Source organism: Saccoglossus kowalevskii, chromosome 9 (genome assembly GCF_978046115.1).
Source record: "Saccoglossus kowalevskii chromosome 9, keSacKowa6.1, whole genome shotgun sequence".
NCBI lineage: Eukaryota > Metazoa > Hemichordata > Enteropneusta > Harrimaniidae > Saccoglossus > Saccoglossus kowalevskii.
In genome coordinates, this window is record NC_140649.1 from 25,600,982 (window position 1) to 25,621,160 (window position 20,179).

A 20,179-nucleotide genomic window follows, 5' to 3' on the forward strand; every position below is an offset into this window, starting at 1 on the left:
GTTGGAACACAGTCAAAGTCAAAATTGTCATTATCTCGACTGACGAAGGTGTTGGATCGTACGCAAACTCTCGACGAAAATCACTTTCCGCCATGATGCATTTGCAGATTTGACCTGCAGCAGCGTACTTTGACCTAATGGGTGAAGTTGGTTATTAACCAATCAGAATGCTGTGTTGTACTGACACAATTCTTCGAAAATTCCCACAGACTTTCCGGTAACGCAATGCGGAAGTGAATTATCGATGTCGAAGTATGATCTGTTGGAATTGATTTCAGCAAATAAACGACATGGTTTTTCCAAAAAACTAGTAACTAGCCATTTTTGTGAGGTAAACTGAATATGGCATGAAATATTTACCACATTTTATTTGTATTAACAGGTCATAGTCGAAGCATAGTTTACGCACAGTTACCGTGTTCTACGCATTCACAACATGTTCACAACGGTCGATATCCACGCTGTATTATAAAAACGATTATCAAGATTCATTACGCAAGACCAGGTTTTAAATTAGTTGCATTTTGAAGGGGTGGGCACTCTGCCGAATGTGACCCCAAATATAAAAATTGCGCAAAAGTGGAGGGTGGGCACTTGCCCGGGCATGGGCGCCAATGTCGCCGAGTACGGTATATCTAAAAAGCAGATCAGCCAAGACAAATCACAGATAAGTTAAAAGTCACTGAACAATAATGAGAAATATTCAAAAACATAATACTAAATTTGGGAACACACTCATGCACAGTATAATAAGATATATAAAGGATTCTTATTTGTGATTAGGTTTGTGCAAGTTACATTTGACACAAAGGTAGGCAAACATCAGTTTCTGGCTGTTGCCATGTCAACAGTTGGACAGGAGTTTATTAAAATGTCCTTGAAACTGTTTTCCATCAGATGTATAATAATCTATTATGAAAGATAATGTATAATATATGTTTAAGAAACAAAACTGGAAATTACATATGAATTATAAGATTGTGGGAAATGCTTTACATGCTTACAAAAAATAGAATACAAATTTCAGACGAATAATACACTAGTTACATTTTACACATTGCCTATGTCTAAGAATTTACAATTCTAATTTATTTAATTGCATAATTATGAAAATAAAACAATTGATTACAGCTTATTAAAATACCCCTTGCTGACCCTCATGTTATTCAAAACATTATTGACCGTACTAATCTTAATAAGGCATAGGTGCTAATACCCAGTGCAGACTGCTGATACTCCAAATTATTGCAGTCCAAAATGCCATATAAGGTTACCGAACATTTTATACAGACACAGGTGTATTGGCCGATGTGCAGCGGAGGATGTTGCAACTACTAGTATGTACTCTTTGAGTGCATACTTTTTAGTATCCTCATAATAACCTTATTATTATTATACATCATTTCCTCCCAAGGATACATCATGGGAATGACAAAATGCAAAAATTTTAGAACAGATTGAGCAAACTTCTTTGTTTGGCTGCAGTTTGTTTTTTTAATAGAGGATTCGCATTTCTTAATATGGTACAATGAAAATACCCAGTGCAATACCATAAAATTATATTACGCTGCCATGATGGTGACAGATGTATAATAATGAATGTTATTTGATTCTTAGGATCGTACAATATTTACAATGTGATGTAATTCACCAATGAGTTTTAAAAGTATAGACACAAGACCAATGATAGCCTATACACAACATGTACAATTATTTCAAATACTTCATCAAAACGTATAAAGGGCAACCATTATTGCTCTGCACATTATCAAGGAAAGGGTCTCCTCATGATAACACATCAGACTTTCACACTGAGTTGAAAATTTGACCTACTTTTTTTTGTAAATTTGTTCTCCAAATTGCCAAATCCAAGTTATTATGATTGTATAAATAAGCCCTAACACCACATACATACATACCAATACATACATACAATTCAGCCACCCCATTCGTATGGCTCCTGTATGTTCATTTTTTGTGTTCAATTTAATAATCACATTTTTTCAGCCAGATTTCAGTCAGAGAACTGTCTGATGTTGATAAACAATTAATTTCTAGATCTGTGCAGTACTATGAAAGTGATCCCTTAAACTACATTTACTCTCAAAAGAAAAACCTTCAATTCAAAAAAAATATATTGAACACTTTTTCATACATTTATAACCACTATTTAAATCCCTACTTACAAACAAACCAATAATTGCCACGAAACAACTCATCCCAAAATGCATATAAAATTTCCGAATTGTACTAATATGGTACTTTTTTACATGGACGTCGTCGACTTCCACGAAGTGATTCGCCCCAGAAAGTGACTGGGGAAATATCGGCGAAAAACTTGCGGAGTGCCGACGACGCCGCAAATTATGAATAAACCTAGCAACATCCATGACCTAGCGAACAGCACATGGAAGACATCAAAACAAACACCGATGGTAGAAATGATAGTTTTTCATTCATTTTAACCCATTACTCAACATCCACATTCCCAGATAAAAACAATCATTTAGCATTGACATTTATTCGTCGAAATAATTCGAACAATCTAAAAATTCAGACAAAATGACAACAACACTGCGATACATTCATCGTCTCGCATTCATAGGCACGCCTTGCCGTACAGCATCTATTACACAGCTGTATGGAATCGAAAATTTCCAGCAATTTATTTAATTATATAATCTCAAAAGTCTGCCAAATTGTTCACAAGATACTACACTTCGTCTTAAAAAAGTTTATAGTAACGGATGGCAATCGTTCGTGGCGATTAAAATCGATTTCCAACACCTCATAAAAATAAGTAATCATTCTTACCTTTGCTTGGACATGTCATATGATATGTCATAGAGGTCAGGACCTCTAGTCATCTTGTCGCTGGGGGCGCTTGCACAGTCCAACTCAGCAGTTGTGTTGTGTCTGGTTAAAATTACAACAGATATTTGTTTTCTGTGCAATGAATTGGGGGATATTTTTGGACTGTCTACTATCTTATGCATTCTACATGGTAGTTTTATAAAACAATCGTCATTTTAAAGTATGTGTTCTCAATGTTGACTAAAACCGGAAGTGGCTGTTTGACCACTTTCTGGGGGTCTAGGCGTCTTTTTTTATGGTACATGTATATAGTACAACTCATGTGTAATGGATATCAGCAATAAAAACTTTAGCGGTCACGTGACTTTTCCCGCCATTTTGTTTTTCTCTAAAAACCGCAAAAAACACTTAAATATCTTCTTCTTCAGAACTGCCAAGTAAAATACTAGTACTTAGCTTCGACATATGAAGCCAATTTACGTTTGAGAAATTTATTATGATTGGTCACATGGTTTGGCCGCCATTTTGCATTTGTTCTCAACAGGAAGTAGTTTTTCACTCATGCCACACGTGAGCGATTATTTTCAATATTGCTGCATGGCATTTCTATATCAATCTCTTTCAGAAACCTATAAAAGATTTCAGATCAGTCACATGGTTTGGCCGCCATCTTGGATTTTGAGGAAAATTGACCAAAAGTTTGGGCATTTGTTTCTCAGAGGTGATTCAACGAATCTACTAGATGTTTTTATATTTACCATGCCTGGCCTCAACTCCATATGGAAAAAATAATATATTTTCGATAAGTCACGTGGTTTGGCCGCCATCTTGGATTTTATGAAAATTGAAATTATGCAACTACATGTTTTGTATTAGTCCGATTGGAATAAAATTTTGTATGTGTATTCTACTCTTTAGATACATTCTTTCCCCTTAATGGCACATGGCTAGGTCATGTGGCTACGCGCCCATGGGGTGGGGGCTTCATTAATATGCATAGCTGCTATATCTCAAGCACTGTTGCAGTTAGGAAGATGATTCCTGTGTTATCATGACAACAGTGAACAAGCAATTTCATTAAAATAACAGATTACCATATATGGTCATGTGAGCTCATTAATATGCATAATCGTTGTATCTCAAACACTGTTGCAGTTAGGAAGATGAATCCTGTGTTATCATGACTATGTTGAACAAGAGATTTGATTAAAATAACACATGACCATATATTAATAACCTTTATATCTCAAATAAATATATGGAACCAACTGCATTTCGACCTCATGGTACTAATCATTCAAACTAATTGTGTATCACGTGTATCATTTGACATTATTTATGGCATGTATACTTGGGCCCCTGTGATGCTGCTTGCAGCTTTAATTTTTTCTTTATTATTGAGTTGATGTGTATGCCTTTGGCAAAGCTAACATCTGCCTTATCCTCCTGCCTTTTCAAAATCAAAGATGATGATACCTGTGACAGTAATACAGTACGAGATGTCTACATCAACATGTGCCTCCTACAAATAAAGACTTATTGTTTTTTTTGATACACTGTGGTTCAATTCGTAATAACAGTTCCGTAGTCCTGTGGATTTTTTTTTTCGCTCTCTCGCATTAGTTTTGGGGTCTTCAGAGGATGTCATCCATAAAATTAAATCAGTGTGGCCCAACTGTAATTTACGAGTGTAACATATGGGAATATTTTCAGAATAAAGAGGAATATCAGAACAATGCAATAGAACAACGAAGAATAAAATAGAATAGTGCTTTCTGACTTCCTGAAGGAAATCTGTCTAATATGGACCTTAACCCTGAACGATGAATTATGCATCAAATTTGGAGGTAGTATAAACTTGTGCAATGTTCTCGCATTAGAGGAAGCCGGCCTATTGTACATTTGAATTATTGGATAAATATCTGATAATTCTCGATGTTTTAGATTGGTATTAGACAGGGTCTACAGCTGGGTGGTGGTTTAATTTTTTTAAACATGGAATTCTCTGAGACCTATCAAAGTCTTAGATTGATAGGAAAACGTATAACGTGTGGAGGTAAACGAGGAATGTTGGCCGAAAACACACAATATAGGAATGGAAAAAGATAGTGTGAAACCTTTTTATTTTTTGGCAATCTCAAAAACTTATGCAAACACTACGGAATGCTAAATGCAGTGCCTATTCATCTCTCGCATAATAAATAAATAAATAAATAAATGATTTTAATTAATATGTAGATAAACTTGGAAAGGTGCTACCGGATGTAAACGGCAACCTTGCAATTCCGCGACTAATGAATACCGAAGTACAACTTTCATAAAAAAAGGTAAAATAATTCTCCGATAATTATCGATCTAAAACTTCGATAGTTAGGCAATCGGAGGATTTAAGGTTGGAACCACATCCAACAGACACGGATATTGTCAAATAATTGTCGAAGTATTAGAATGATACAATGGGCAACATTGTTTGATAATTCTCTGATAATTATCCGATAACATTATGCAAGATCCCACCTTCACGGACTTTCGAACATCATGGCCGGACTACACTACAGTTGAATTTCAAGTATTAACCCGCAGAACATCCTGGTTATATCAAGGTAGTAAAAGGTCACGCACGACTAGTCAGATTAAGTTTGACACAAGTATATTTTGTGTAGGAACATAGGGGTGTCGGAACATAGTGGTGTCGGAACATAGATATGTCGGAACATAAAGCAGTCCCCACTTCTCAGACACCCCCCTGTTCGCGCAAGCGCGGACATTGGCCGCTTACGCGGACCCAAAAGTATCCCCCTCATTTTTCAGAATGGATCGACGCCCCTGGTTGGCTTGGTCGAATACTCGCAGACTTGACAGGCAGGTTACGTACTATGTACTGTAATTGAGTGGACAAACCAAAATACAAATACAGTTATGTGGGAAAATGTGGAATAATTTCTTCCCTATCGTTGCCAAATAAACTGAGTTCGTGGTTGTTACTCTGGTCTGCTCTACTCGAGGGTGTGTCCAACGTTTCAATAGAGTTCTTGAGTTTTGAGTTGCTTTCACTAGGCCGACGCTATCCATTACACCACATTTTTTCAAATGTACAAGTCTATAAAGCACTCAACTTTACTTATTGACATGCAGTGGAGGTCATCGCGTAAACACTCATTAGTTCCATCCTCGTCTTCATTCTACTACTTATAGTATTATAGCCTCTGATTTTTTGTAATAGTAAACAATTATACCTGCAATTAAAGAAGATTTGTCTTTCTGGTGGGACATTTGTTTAACTAGATGGTGAGAGGCAAATCTCCATATGCCCCGACGCTGACAGTTAATAATTGATTTTTCCTCTCAAATTCAAGAGTTGTTTTGTTAAATTCGTACAGAGAATTGAAGGTCTGTGGTCGCAGTGGCAGACAGTACAGCACGGAGTGAATAGACAGGCACATCGGACTTAGAACAACAGTATTATATGAGAAGGTATTTATCCTATTTTCAACGAATTTATAATTAAGTAGTCTATCTTTTTATTTATCTTTGCATGGATAAACAAAAAGACGCGTTACTATGCAATAAGTTCAAAGGTGAGCCCTGCCATGCGTGATCGGCCGAGTCACTGTTAAATTAAGTTTTGCAATTTATTAGTTGTCAGATATCTGAGTGCATACTTTGAGGTATTCTCGTAATAACCTTATCATTATACATTTTATCCTTCCAATGATACATCATGGGAATGCGGAAATCCAAAATGTTTAGAACAGAATCAGCGAACTTCTTTGTGTGGAGACCAGTCAAACTATGATGGCAGCCATGTTTGTTTTTATTATTAGAGGACGCTTACGCGTGTAATCGTTCCATATTTGAAATTCACATTTCCTAATATGGCAGGATGAAAACACCTCGTAAAATACTGCAAAATTACGACACGCTGTAACTTATGGCGTTATTGTGACAGATATATAATAATGATATATATACAAATTCACGCCATTATCATCTTTTTTGTCACAACTTAATGATTCAAAATATGTTGACGGGTAAAGTGCCTATATAGCGCGAATTATTAATTAACTCAAAGAGCGGTACGTCTAGGTAAGTGGAGGGCCTGGTGTCCTTAAAAAGATGTCGCCTCCAATTTTCCGTTCACCAATGGAATGTGTGACTTGTTTGACTACTTAAATTATAAATTAACATGTTGTGGTGGCCATCGCGTAAACCAATCCATGTCTTCAGTCTACTACTTATTGTTTTCAACCTATGACCAGCAAACACACAAAGGTATTTCCAATATCTTTGCAATACCTGCAATTGGGGGGAAAAGGTAAATTGTTTTTTCTGGTGCGACATTGTTTCACTGAGACAGAGAGAGACAAATCTTCATAATCTTGTAGGTTACATTTATTAACTGTTATGTCATCTAGAATTTATTTGTATTATTCGTGCAGTGAATTGAAAGTATGTGGTCTGAGGGTAAGCATTGCAGCGCAGTATGAACAGCCAGGCACAATATCCGGGAACAACAAACACGTTGAAATTAGGATACATGTCTCCTCGTACAAATTATGAGCTTCATTACTGTTAGTAGCGATTAGATTAGAGTGGACGCGATGTTGTTAGCTTCTTGCGCCGCACAAGTGAATATCGTTCTGAAAATGCTTCTCAGATTGTCGGAGTATTTGAATTTGCACGACCAGTCCAAACTTCTTATTTCAAAATATTTTATTTTGAAGGCACAACCACTTTTGCGAACATGGCCGCCCTCATGATATGTTTGCATGCAGATGCCACAATATGTCTGTGTAATTTGCATTAACTTAGATACATCGTGATTCCATCCATTCTACGTGACAGACTCTCTACCAATCAGCTTAGCATAATAGAATATGAGAGATGACAATAGTTTACGTTATAATCTGATTTCATTGGCGACCGGGCCTCGTTCTTCGAGACAAACAGTGGCTAATTGGCTATGCGCAGTGTCGGGTCTTCGACGATGACTAAATCGATGCTCTAGATAATTTTAATCGATTAAGTAGATCACTAACGCACATGAACAAGTAAAACGTTACTTATTTGGCCATCTGCATCATTGTCATTGATTCACAATATGTTTAGCTGACGGGTTGAGTTTATCTCCATGGCGGTCGGTTCTACTTTTAAGTCCTACCGTGGATTATCAATTAACTAAAAAAACAGTATGTTTTGGCAAGGGCAGGACTGGTCTTGTTTAATACATGTCGCCTTCAACGTTCAGTTCATCATTCGGAATGTTTAATTGCTTTGACTGAATAAATTCTAAATTAACATAGAGTGGCGGTGATTGCGTAAACGCACATTAGTTCCATCCACGTCTTCATTCTACTACTTACAGTTTTCAAGCTGTGACCAGCCCACACAAAGGTATTTCTAATTGTAATATTAAACAATTAATAACTGTAATTAAGGAGTATAAGAAGATTTGTCTTTTTGGTGGGACATTTGGTCACCTAGATGGTGAGAAACAAATCTTCATATGCCCCGACGCTGACAGTTAATGGAGGATTTTTCTGCTCAAATTCAGGAGTTATTTTGTTAAATTCGTGCAGTGAATCGAAGGTTTGTGGTCGTAGCGACAACTACTACAGTGCGGAGTGATTAGCCAGGCACAACCTGATTGTACGAAAAGGTATTTATCCTATTACCAACGTGTTTACTAGTATTATGAGCTTCATTTGTGTTGCGTTACCAGCGATTAAATTGGACGCAATCTTGTCACCTTCCCGACAGTCACAAATTAAATTTTGTTGTGGTTTTCTGCATTGATTTTGACAATGCTTCTCTGAATGTCCGAGTAATCGAGTGTGCTGGACCATTCCGAACTTGTTATTTCAAAATATTTCACATTTCAAAGCCAAAAATGATTCAGGTTTTCATATTTAAATATCGTAAATAAATTATACAGTGGCGTGTTCCGAACGTTTCATTTATATTTGCATGGATAAATAAAAAGACGCGTTACTATGCAATAAGTTCAAAGGTGATCCCTTTCGTGCGGGATCCGAGTCTCTGTTAAATTGTATATTGGAATTTATTAGTAGTCAGATATTAATGTAACTTGTTATTACTGATATATATTTAAACTCAAGCTATTTTCCTTTTTTTGTCACCATTAAATGGTTCAAAATATGTTTAGCTGGCAGGCTGAGGTGATCACCAGGGCGATCGGTTCTGGTTAAATGCCTGCGGTGGATTGTGAATTAACTCAAAAAGCGGTAAGGGGGAGGATCTGGTGTCATTCAAAAAACTAGCCTCCAACGTTCTGGTGATCATTCGGAATGTGTGATTTTATTGACTGCAAAATTGGACATTAACATGCAGTGAAAGTAATTGTGTAAACGCACACTAGTTCTATGCATGTCTTCAGTCTACTACTCGTTGTTGCCTGTGACCATCCCACACTACCTACAAGAACCCCTTGTTATTTGCCTGGGGTTGATGAGATATAAATTAAAACAAAGAAAGACCTGTACACTCGTATTGAAATACTATCCGTTGATATTGTGCCTAAAATTGAAGACTATGAAGTCGTTTTACGTGCAATGGGAAAGGCAGCTGAATGTTAATTTTTGTTCATGTAGGCACATTTCACTCAGATACATCAACCAGTGTATAAATTGGCATATATGGCAATCAATTCAGCTTCTTATCCCAAATGATATGTTTCTGTTTAAACATAGTCAGTGCTAGTACTTGACTAACAAAACGTGAGGTTTGCAGACCTCATATTTACTCTGGCAAGTTATCTTCCAGTATCTTATTCATATGTTTTAATTGAAGATTATTTGTGTACTTCTGTTTCAGCTAGCAAATGCGTACTCAAGCCAATGCATACAAGAAGTGTGCACCAGCGAACGTTAGACAACGTATAAGGTTGGACACATACAGCGTATAAGGTGTGTTTCCTTGCTAAATATATTAAAATGAGCTAAATTGCGTTTTATTGTACAGTTTAATAATGCGTAATTGCACATGGTGTTTGGACTTTATTAATATACGAGCCGTTTAGTAAACAGTTGTAGACTTGAATTTGTAATTTACAAAGTTGTTTGTTTTTTGTTATATCTTTAAGCTGTGAGGATATGGAAGCTTGTTTGGGAACGTTATACACAGCGAAATTTGATACAAAGTTTGTTGGTATTTCAGACGATGTATTAATTATATGTCATTATCAGAACGTCTCGAAAGTCCCTGTATTGAAATCACATAGCTTGTATGCAAACACTGTTGTTTCCATTTTTTAAATGTGTGAATACAGTTTTTCATATTGGTGTTTTATTTAACATTTTAAAAATATTTTGTGTGCGCTATATTTTAAATTGATGGGAACTTCCATGATATACATACTGGGCGATCAATAGGCAAAGTATCACTGTTGTTTCCTTTTTTTTTTAATTGTGTGAATATAGTTTTCCGTCTTGTTGTTTTTAACGTTTTTAAAGAAATTGTGTATGCATTTGTATTTTAAATACATGTGACCTTACCATGATATATTAACTCGACGATCATTATGTATTAACGTGCTTATGAGTCGACAGCTAGGCATGTCATAGAGAAATAAACATGCCACCAATAATGGGTTGTTTATGTTGAACGGTGTTTGTGGACTTGTTGTGTAAGGGCCAATATTTCAATCTCTCTTCAAGTAAACATATGTTAAAATATATGCAGTAAGTAGATCATTAAAGATAGTTGACTTTATTTCAGATAATCTCTAGAAAACGTTCTTCATACTGCCCTCTGTACAAGAGGTCAACGTTCGCACGTCATGGGGCAATTAATCTTCCTAAAGTACATGATAGATACCCACACGCAAATTCTTGTTTTATCGGTTTTAAATAAAAAAATAATAATAAATCATATTTGACTAAAGTTGAAAAGAGAAAGGACACACTGTTTCCCGCCTGGTTCATTCGACTGTTTCAGACTTCTCACGAAACGTCAGAAAAAGAGAGAAACTATGCAAGGCACTATATTGCTCATCCAGTGTTATACTCGAGTAATTGTTAATTAATAAATGTAATAGTATAAAAACTCTGTATTTAACTTTGCCTCGACGTGTGATAAACATTTGACCTATTTTGTTTTGTTTGTTTTCATTTTTTGTTTATATGTTGTGTAAATATGGTTTGCATTGAATGTTATTTTCATTTTTCACGTTCAAAACTCGACTGCCGGCCGTCAAAAGGTCGTGTAATTTTATCTAAAATTTCTTTGTATGTGCCATACCTACATTTTATTCGTTGTTCCTAGTTTAATCTAATGAATAAGAATACCAATCTCATATTCACGTGACATATTCTTGCAAACTAAACTATTTACTCTGTGACAAATTAAGAAATTTTTCCATCAAAATAATCAGTGAAATTGTTATTTTCATAGAAATAATTCCATATAAATGACATTTTACTCCGACATTTTACGTATATTATGTAGATTTAAATGAAATGATTCACGCAATTGAGATTGTATAAATTGGAATTGTGGACATGATACGTCACTTTAAGGTCTGTCATTTCATTGTACTTTAAAAACATGTAGTTGATTTTCTGTAATAATTAGTTAAAAATATTTAATGATAATTTTTTTCAATTGAAATGTTCAGGACTTGCATCCTAGAGATTTTACTGGAGATCTTCTTATTAAAATTGTTCTTACAAATAATATAACAGTGTAACATTTTCATAGCAATATATCAATTTATTATTATTTCCCTATTATAGATAGAATAGTTGTTATATTTGGAAGAAAAAATGTCAACAATTCATGATTAAATTTTGTAGCCTTGTGGACAAAACATTATCTGACTATTACTAAATTAACATCTTAAATGAAGTTTATATAAAAAAGGCAAATTTCATGAGTCGTGTGTTTTGTAGGATTTCAATACCAAGATATTTTTATAAATGTTTATAAATTCCAATGACAGTTAAATCCAAATAGCCAATCACCGAGCACAGTGGGCAATCACCTCATCTGAAAATGATCCTATGTTAATCTATCTGCCAATAGAAACCTCTCGTTTTAGTTTGAAATGTATAAATATTCATAAATATGAAGGGAATGCCTTTGTTGCATTGAATGTATATAACGTGATGAGCATTAAATACGTTATGGATATTGTTAACATAATCGTGTCTGTTTTCTTCAAATCGTATGGAATTCATTTCGTAAATGTAATTAACCGTAATTCTATAATTTTACCATAAACCTTGATCTGAAATTACGACATACAAAACCGAAGGCAAAGGTTTAAATTTGTTGCTGTACTTCGATATTTGAAGCAGATTTTCGGAAAATTAGTTTGAAAAACGTGGAATTACATTTATTATATTCATTTTAACAGATTTCATCCATTTTATGTCATTGGTACATGGCAACAATTGGTGCATGGCAACGGTTAGTAAAATACTTCGGCAGCGTGTTGTAGAATTTGTTTCGCATACTTCTACATATCCAATGAAAATTATATTTATAAAATAGGCTCATATAACTTGACTTAAACAAGACGTTTTATGAATATGAACGGATTTCTTGAAATTACTTCCGTCAGCCTGAGTAACTCCCTGCATACTGCTCAACACTATCAAAGCCCAAATCTAATGTGTCACGTACATTTTGTCAAACACAAAATGCTAGTTTATAATTTTCATTACTTGTTAAACTTTATCAATGGAATGATTCCAAATAATTGGGTGTGTTTCTTTTTCCCTATTTGCCACTCAGTTGAGCAGCTAAAATTAAGTTACGAATATTGAGTGTGAATTCACTTAACTCTTTCAAGTTTAACTGTGAGATTAACGTGACGTCGGAAAACGAAGGCTCTATAGTACACCATTTTTCTCGCATGGAGACCCAAGTATGATGTATCACAAACAAATCCTGTCCTACCGCTGCCTTGGCGACGAACACAATTTTTGTTTGCATCTCCCAGTGGGTTGCCAATCAACATACTGGTTGATTTGTTTGTTTGTTTGTTTGTTTGTTTCAACATACAGGTGTGCGTGTTCGATAATCGGATGATATGGTCACAACCTCCGCCATTATCAAAGTTCAAATCTAAGGTGTTACGTACTTTATGTCAAGCACAAAATGCTAGCTTTATAATTTTCTTGAACTATTAAACTTTATCAATGAAATGATTCCGAATAATTCATATTCAATATAATAATTACAACATCTTTTCGCATGGGGACCCAAGTATGATGTACCATGCTGCCAGTGATGTGTTGATTACATTCATAGGTGTGTCTAGACTGGCTGTGTGAGGTCGAATAAAATCCAATCAATACTTATGTCAGTGTTGAATTACAACATTGTTAGATTTTTGGCAGAGGCCCAATATTTATTTTTATATTTAATCGTTGTACTTCTTTCTAGTTTTTCAATTTCATCATTTTTCCGAATTTAACAAAAATAAAACATTTATCTTTACAAAAAAATATCCATCTATGTCTCAAAATCAGAGCTATTGTAAGGGGTTAGCTTGTTTGTCCTCGTATCAAGGATGTTGGGGTTTGATTCCCGGAGCCGAATCCTTTACATTGCGGTCACGGTTTAAATACAGTTTCCCTGTTCAAACAGCATACTGCCCTCTTACGATGCCCATAATACCACCAACGCTATCTGTTCAAACAGCATACTGCCCTCTTACGATGCCTATAAAACCACGAACGCTATCTGTTCAAACAGCATACTGCCCTCTTACGATGCCTATAAAACCACGAACGCTATTTGTTCAAACAGCATACTGCCCTCATACGATGCTCATAAAACCACCAACGCTAACTGTTCAAACAGCATACTGCCCTCTTACGATGCCTATAAAAACATGAACGCTATTTGTTCAAACAGCATACTGCCCTCTTACGATGCCCATAATACCACCAACGCTATCTGTTCAAACAGCATACTGCCCTCTTACGATGCCCATAATACCACCAACGCTATCTGTTCAAACAGCATACTGCCCTCTTACGATGCCCATAATACCACCAACGCTATCTGTTCAAACAGCATACTGCCCTCTTACGATGCCTATAAAACCACAAACGCTATTTGTTCAAACAGCATACTGCCCTCATACGATGCTCATAAAACCACCAACGCTAACTGTTCAAACAGCATACTGCCCTCTTACGATGCCCATAATACCACCAACGCTATCTGTTCAAACAGCATACTGCCCTCTTACGATGCCTATAATACCACCAACGCTAACTGTTCAAACAGCATATTGCCCTCATAGATGCTCATAAAACCACCAACGCTAACTGTTCAAACAGCATACTGCCCTCTTACGATGCCCATAATACCACCAACGCTATCTGTTCAAACAGCAAACTGCCCTCTTACGATGCCCATAATACCACCAACGCTATCTGTTCAAACAGCATACTGCCCTCTTACGATGCTTATAATACCACCAACGCTAACTGTTCGAACAGCATACTGCCCTCTTACGATGCCTATAAAACCACAAACGCTATTTGTTCAAACAGCATACTGCCCTCATACGATGCTCATAAAACCACCAACGCTAACTGTTCGAACAGCATACTGCCCTCTTACGATGCCCATAATACCACCAACGCTATCTGTTCAAACAGCATACTGCCCTCTCACGTTGACTATGAAAATAGTAACATTTGTTTAAAATAAACTACACTGGAGATTCTCATACACATTTTATAAAAAGGATTCCATTAATGAAAAAAATAGCGAAGACTGTAATTTGAGAGACGTTAAATTAATTATGTGTGGCACACATTAGCAAGTGAAATAAAAGTGCAATACATTTAACAATAAGCCGATTCCTCTGAGGATAAAACAACAGGTCGATAGTTTAAAGGGGGGGTCGTCACCTGCGCATGCGTCAGATGATCATAGCGTGTCATTGTTTACAAACACAAGCGTCTACCCATGAGCCTTTCAAATAGGAATTTCTGTGGAGCATGGCTTTCGATTACCATTCGTTTAGGGTATTTTGTTCACTAGTTTTCTTTGAAAAGACGTGAAGCACAACAGAACAATGATATTTCAAAAGAAGTATCAGATTGTACTAAGTCAGTTGAGGGAAAGTTGTCAGATTAGTAATGTAAGATGTGTTTGAAACACAGCAAAGTTGTAGGAAAAGCCATAATGTAAGCAGTGTTTTTGGGGCACAGTATATTTGTATGTAAAGCGTGAAAAGCTGCCTATGATATGACTAAAAGTTGTCGGGTCAATAATAAGGGCACATTTGTTTAACTGGCGATACGATTGCCGACAACATATTAGCATATATAATTACACTGCCCTCTTGCGTTGAACATATTAACGGCGTTTGTTTATGGTTAACAAGATTGTCAGCATTACCACAGTCCCTCTACAGAGGGGGCTGTGACGTTACGTATCAGCCTCCACGTGTACAAAACTATCAGTAATATTTTGAATAGACCAATTGGCTTTGTCAAATATATATTATTATTTTTTCTAGATTCAATTAATTTAACTCACATGTGTTTTGTAATTTTTCATGGATTTTCTATTATTATTATTATTTTTTTAATTAAAAGAATACTCCTGAATGTACAACTTCACAACTGCAACAAGGAAATGGGGAGACTGCTACCATCAACACTAAGATTCACAGTGGTATGCCTAGCTGTGGGTCCATAGCTTTGTGTTGGTCTTTAGTCTTTGTGGTGGTATTTTAGTAATTTCTGATATATATGGTGTCCTGAAATTTGTTATTTTAAAATATTAGGTTTTTATCATCACAGAAGAGCTATGGTTCCTCCCATAGACTTGTGTAACAGAAACATGCAAATTTAATGACACAAAATATATCAGAAATGACTAAATTCCATTACAGTGACTGAAGACCAACACAAGAAGAGTTATAGACCCACAGCTAAGTATGCACCTTCTAAGGCCGCACATATTTTCCAATTACAATCCAGAAATACTCTGGAAAATACACATACAATGCCTGTATTTTGGAATTATTATTTGACTAGTCACCAAAAAGTAAATGACCAATCAGCTGTGAGCAATGATAGTCAGCCTCTACAAGTAGATGATTGGTTCCCTGTAATTGAAGAGAGATACTGAATATAGCGTTCAGTAGCTTACAGATGCACCAATGTAGGTTTTTGGCCTACATCTAATGCCAGGATTTAAAATATTATTCAGGGAGTCAGCAATATTGCGTTTCTTGCCAGTACCACACATTTCAAACTCACTCTGAAATATGACATCAAAGAACAGGGGCGGATCCAGCAAAATATATTGGGGGGGGGTCCAGACTTTGCTTAAAATTTATGGAGCGTAAATCGCAGAAAAGCTATGCGTAATCCAGCTGCATTTGCATGAGTTGGGGGGGGGGGCATAGCCCCCTGCCCCCCTCTGTCATAGAACATGGACACTGACAAGTAACCAAGGAATGGTTTGATCACACAATCAACATGCAACATTTTGTTCTAAAAGATACAAGCCATGCATGGCACAATCCCCGTTAGTTATCAAATTTAAGATATATAGTTATGTTTATAGTAATATAGCTGGAATATAACCATGTCAGGAATATGATTTGTTTAACATTAAAATGATTGACATTTGTATCTGATCGTCAAACAAGTACTTGTCCATATTGAGAGATATTGCTCTGGAACAGCATTCAAAATCAGCCATTTTGAATACATGTATATATATATATAACATGATGTATAACGAATATATAAAATTTGAATATAATCAGTCAAAGCATTTAAGAGATATGGCTCTAGAAGCCCAATCATTAAAACAAAATGGCCGCCAGTCAGCTATTTTGAATCCAATCTGAAAAATAAAATGACATGCATCAGGAACCTGTAATGTCTAATGTGTGTTATAAGTTTGAACAAAATCCATCCATAAATGCAAGAAATGCTTGATATTCGAGGATTTTTTTAGCACAAAAATAGCACACTTTGAAAAAGATCATCAAACCAATATATCCGTGACATGATGTGTGATGAATATTAAAAATTTGAACATAATCAGTCAAAACAAGTCAGACATATGGGTCTGGAAACCCATTCATTAAAAAAAAATGGACTCCAGACAGCCATTTTGAATCTGATCTGAAAAATAAAATGACATGCATCAGGAACCCGTAATGTCTAATGTATGTACCAAGTTTGAACGAAATCCATCCATAAATGCCAGAAATGCTTGATATTTGATGATTTTTTAGTACAAAAATGACAACCATTCGGAATAGGATTGTCAAACCAACATATCTATGACATGATGTATAATGAATATTTAAAATCAGTCAAAACAAGTTGGAGATATGGCACGAGAACCACATTGATTAATACAAAATGGCCGCCAGTCGGCCATTTTGAATGTATGCATGAATGCATCAAGGTCCTATAATGTCCAACGTATATAAAAGGTTTGAACAAAATCCATCTGTAAACAACTGGGAAATGCTCGATTTTGATGATTTTTAGCACAAAAATGGCCGCCATTTGGCCATCTCGAATCAGATCATGAAACAAATTGACGTGCATATGTATGATATCATGTATGATGTATGTGTGAAGTTTGATTGTGATTGGTCCAGGCATTTCTAAGATACAGGTCCAGACGCACGCACGCATGCACGCACGCACGCACGGACACACAGAGGTCGAAACATAAGTCCCCGTTTTCGGACTGCGTCCGAACGGGGACTAAAAATAACTGAACACATGTTAGTCTATGGTTAAAACAAACAGCAGTTTCTTTCACACTCACTTGCAATATTTCTCAAACTGTCAAGATTGCCTTGCAATTTCACAAGATCTCACAGTACTCTCATACCTTCACCTGCCATTCCTCCTCCGCTGTATAGAGGCATCTTGACTTATTCCAATTTAGGCATGGATCTTTGGCAAGACATTATGCCTAGTTGCCTTCAACAGAAAGTACAGAAGAGTGGGGTTACTCTAGAGGAACCATGTTCGACACGGTTCTCAATTTGTTAATATATATTTCAACAGCCGAGTGTTGTACAACCAAACAAGTCAATGAATACCTAAAATATGGTTTCAAACAAAGCCTGATGTCACATTTATTCTGATTGGCACTTATGACAAATACAAACTCAAGTCAGTAGCAAGATACCTTCCTTTAATGGTCTGTCATGATTGGCCATTTAGGAACAGGCAAAAAAAATTTACATGCCTATTTAGCCATCTTTGAAGAAATCACGACACGTATGGATAGTCTTATGTATGAACTTTATGAATCATGGCACTGCATATTTTTTAATACAAAATGGCCAAAAAAAAATTGTTTTGTTGCCCTCAGAATATGTAATATTGGGTGGCTTTATTTCCCCCCCCCCCCCCACCCATATACCACAGCTATCTACAATACCCTTAGTTTTCATGAGTTTAAATTCGACAGACCCAATTTTTCGACTTGATGGCAACACAAGTTGTGTTTTTTGGCCTAACATTTAACCATATCTGGAACATTAAGGCATGCATCAAGGTCCCATTGTATTTGTTTCCAATATTATAAATTTGTGATAGATTCACTTCATTAAAATGGCTGCCATTGATCCATACTGAATAAAATAAATGCATGTCTGATGTACATGCCAAGTTGAAACTCTCAGTGCGTGTAGGAAATACAGACAGATACGACTAAAAATCATTCGCAAATTAAAACAAGTCATTGTCAATGACACGTCCCCGTTCCGTTCATATTTGAGTGACATATACATTCAAAGCAGATCATGACCGAAATGCACCTGCATATGTACAACACATTGTGCTAAATCTGAACAAAATCCATCCATGCATGACTGAGATCCGGTTCTGGAATTGTGAAAATACGTGATTTTGATGCATTTTCGGCCTTAAAATGGCCATCATTTCGCTATTGTTAAGCAGATCATGAAACAAAGGCACATATCTATTTGTGACATGATGTACCATGTGTGTGTGAAGTTTGAACTCGATCAATCCAGATATGTCTTGGATACGGATCCAGAACTGAATTCTTTAAAACAAAATGGCCGCCAGTCGGCTATTTCGAACTTGATCCGGAAAAAAAAATGACGTGCATCAAGGTCCTATTATGTTTAATGTATGTACCAAATTTGAACAAAATCCATCCATGCATAACTGAGATACGGGTCCGGAATGGTGAAAATGTGCGATTTCAATGCATTTTCGGCCTTAAAGCGGCCTCCATTTGGCTATCGTTAATGAGATCATGAAACAAATGCACATACATATTTGTGACATGATGTACCTTGTGTGTGTGAAGTTTGAACTCGATCAATCCAAGCATGTCTCGGATACGGATCCAGAACTGAATTCTTTAAAACAAAATGGCCGCCAGTCGGCTATTTCGAACTTGATCCGGAAAAAAAAATGACGTGCATCAAGGTCCTATTATGTTTAATGTATGTACCAAATTTGAATGAAATCCATCCATGCATAACTGAGATACGGGTCCGGAATGGTGAAAATGTGCGATTTCAATGCATTTTCGGCCTTAAAGCGGCCCCCATTTGGCTATCGTTAATGAGATCATGAAACAAATGCACATACATATTTGTGACATGATGTACCTTGTGTGTGTGAAGTTTGAACTCGATCAATCCAAGCATGTCTCGGATACGGATCCAGAACTGAATTCTTTAAAACAAAATGGCCGCCAGTCGGCTATTTCGAACTTGATCCGGAAAAAAAAATGACGTGCATCAAGGTCCTATTATGTTTAATGTATGTACCAAATTTGAATGAAATCCATCCATGCATAACTGAGATCCGTGTCCGGAATGGTGAAAATGTGCGATTTCAATGCATTTTCGGCCTTAAAGTGGCCGCCATTTGGCTATCGTTAATGAGATCATGAAACAAATGCACATACATATTTGTGACATGATGTACCTTGTGTGTGTGAAGTTTGAACTTGATCAATCCAGACATGTCTCGGATACGGATCCAGAACTGAATTCTTTAAAACAAAATGGCCGCCAGTCGGCCATTTCGAACTTGATATGAAAAAAAAAATGACGTGCATCAAGGTCCTATTATGTTTAATGTATGTACCAAATTTGAATGAAATCCGTCCATGCATAACTGAGATCCGGGTCCGGAATGGTGAAAATGTGCGATTTCAATGCATTTTCGACCTTAAAGCGGCCGCCATTTGGCTATCGTTAATGAGATCATGAAACAAATGCACATACATATTTGTGACATGATGTACCTTGTGTGTGTGAAGTTTGAACTCGATCAATCCAAGCATGTCTCAGATACGGATCCAGAACTGAATTCTTTAAAACAAAATGGCCGCCAGTCGG